We start from the raw sequence: 2935 nt of genomic DNA on the forward strand, positions 1-2935 counted from the left end.
CACTTACAGGCAGTGAGTGAGTGAGTGAGTGAGTGAAGTAACGACGACGGAGAAGCGAAAAAAAACTTTAGGGTTTGCTCAAGTGACGTCGAGGGCGTGTGCCATGGAATCTCGTATCTGAACTGAACGTGCTGCTGAATGCAGTGAATTCCTCAGTCTCTTTCTGCGTGCGTGGTTGACCGCATGAAGAGGCCCCTGGCTATTGTCGCTCTTGTTTTACTTCCACTCTGTCATGAGTGTCATCATGATCCAGTATAGATTCAACAAGAAACAAGATATTATAGCTCAGTAAAATCTTCCATATTACAATCTCTATATTATATATGATCTGAAAACTAAAATACTTTTAAAATCTTGACATTTTTGTTTGTTCCATTTACAATTTCACATTTATCCTGTAGCCATGCAGACCACGTTCAAAGGTTCAACCCAGATTCGGCTCAAACAAGGGTTAAATTAACGCTCCTACCAACAGCCTTAAGACTTAAGATATGTAGGTGAATCTTCTATAGCCTCCTTAAAAAACGCTGCAATTCGAAACTAGCCCATGTAAAACAAAACAAAAAAGTCCCCCCTCTATTTTCTATATGGTAGCCATTCTGCAATCTGTTACAATTTCCAATCAATCAATCAGCCTATAAGATCTCTCTTGATTGGATGAAATTGGTATACCACCTGGCCTTAAGCACATACCTATAGCCTATAAAATTGTGTTAAACCTGTTCATAGATTTCATATAGCTTCAAAGACGTGCTTGACAGCAATAGTGTTGTGTAAATTAATGTTTGTTTACACATATTTTCTAATATGTTGGATTGCTGTTCATGTGATTTTAAGATATTTACCCACAATACTGGTCATTTGCCTCTGCTCTTTTCCCTCTACACCAAAAAATAGCCGATCTACAACCTCAACTCATTGTGAGCTTGTCTGCTATTTTCTGCAAATGTTCCCCTAAGAATAGACACTAGGGTTTAAGTGCTTCATGTAAAAAACGTTAATAAAGTTCTTATCTCAAAGACTTAGCAGCCCCCTGTAGTAGGCCAACTGAGGACACCCTAGGGGTCCCGGGTTACAAATACTAACAAAACAGATAAAATAGATTTGACCGTCAGCAGCTTAATACTTCTTCAGGGGTTTTTAACTGATTATGCAGTGACACCACCCTGACTGAGAACCAGGGATGTCCAGATACTGTATCGGTATCGGGTAAAGTATCGGATCGGCCCTTATTTGTCATATCGGGTCATATCGGTATCGGTGAATATGCCAGTCTAACCACAGATCCGACACAGGGGTAAGGGGTTGACACTATGGCAGGTAAATAAAATGTTGGGACATGTGGAGTTTGCTTTGGAGTTGCTCAAACTGCAAGTGCACATTTGAGTCAGGAGTCTGCTATAAACACAACACCAGATATAGCTATAAACACAACATGAGATCACGACACTGGTATCGGTTAACACAGAAATTGATGTATCAGGATCGGATCAGAAGCGAAAAAAGTGTATCGGGACATCCCTACTGAGAACCAACCTGGGGTCCCCAGGTTGGTTGTGTAACTGTGTGTTGGGAGGGGGGGATATGGGCGTGGTGTGGGGGAAACCAATATAATGCAACATATAAAGCAATAATTCCCACATCCATATTAAACTCATGATGCTGTTCATTGCGAGCAGACATGACATTGATTGCATTGTTCCTTATGATGACTCAACCATGAGGAAATCAAAGTAATTTTCCAATGAGATTCTAACTCCCGTAACTTTCCGTGCAAGTTCTTGATGTCCGACTTCCCATTTACTGACAACATTGACACGCCATCATATACATCAAGGGGTAATTTACTACATCGTAGTATACATGTATAAATCTTAATTTGTCTACATAATACTTATACTAAATGCATGGTCAGAGACCACCAGTGGTCCACGGACCACCAGTTGAAAACTCCCGTAAAAATTCAAGATGCGATCAACATGAACTCATTCAGACATGTAAACCACCACCTCCACCTCCGGCAAAATGTATCAAACAACTGACATCACTGAATGAGTCATTGAGATGTTCTTGAACCCGGTAGGCAGGCTATACAATCTTGGAAAGTAACCTCATTATGTTCTTGGGATGCAAGCAAGGCACAGCATAATTTCACCAATTGCATATTTTCACCATCGATAACAGCAATAATACAAACAAACATGTGCTTGTTACCGTAATAATCCTTGATGGGTGCTAGCCCCTCCTATGCACAGCTTTGTGTGTATGAGCACGGAATGTGCTCAGCTGAGCACGGAATGTGATATGTTTTTTTGTTTTTGAGTGGTGCAACCACTCCAAGGAACAGCAATGGTCCGTGTCCTACTCCCCTATGTGTGTGACTATGAGTAGCAGTAGGGGCAAACGTGTTGTGCCAGAAACAGAGAGATAGTGCTGCACTGTTGCCTGCTAATGACAGAGAGAGGGGGGGAGGGGTGCAGGGGGAGAGGGGAGTTGCACCACTCAGTTCACACAGGTGTGATTAAAAAAGAACACTAATGTCTACCCAAATGTCACTTTCACTTCCTAAATTAGTTGCCACCACACCAACAAACCAATGACAACCAAATAGCAAATAGCAGATGAAGTTCTCCGGTGAATCTCCTCTATGTCCCAACTGGTTGTCAGATCCTGCCATGAGACAGATATGTATGTTTTACCTTGTGGAAAACATACAAGTCTGCTTATTAAAGACTGTAGGCCTACTGAAACAATATTGACTATGTAAATGCTGTGATCTCAGTTATGATAGCCTGCTATCAGACATCTGACTGTCAATGTCAATGTTATTTAGAAGTTAGCAGTAGCTGCAAGATGGTATAAAGGCCAAATGACAGATTATCTTTAATGTATGCAAAATGTAATTAAAAAGAAAATCTGCAAAGCATTTATAAAA

The sequence above is a fragment of the Protomyctophum bolini genome (assembly GCF_963924005.1).
Source record: "Protomyctophum bolini genome assembly, chromosome: 8".
Taxonomy (NCBI): Eukaryota; Metazoa; Chordata; class Actinopteri; order Myctophiformes; family Myctophidae; genus Protomyctophum; species Protomyctophum bolini.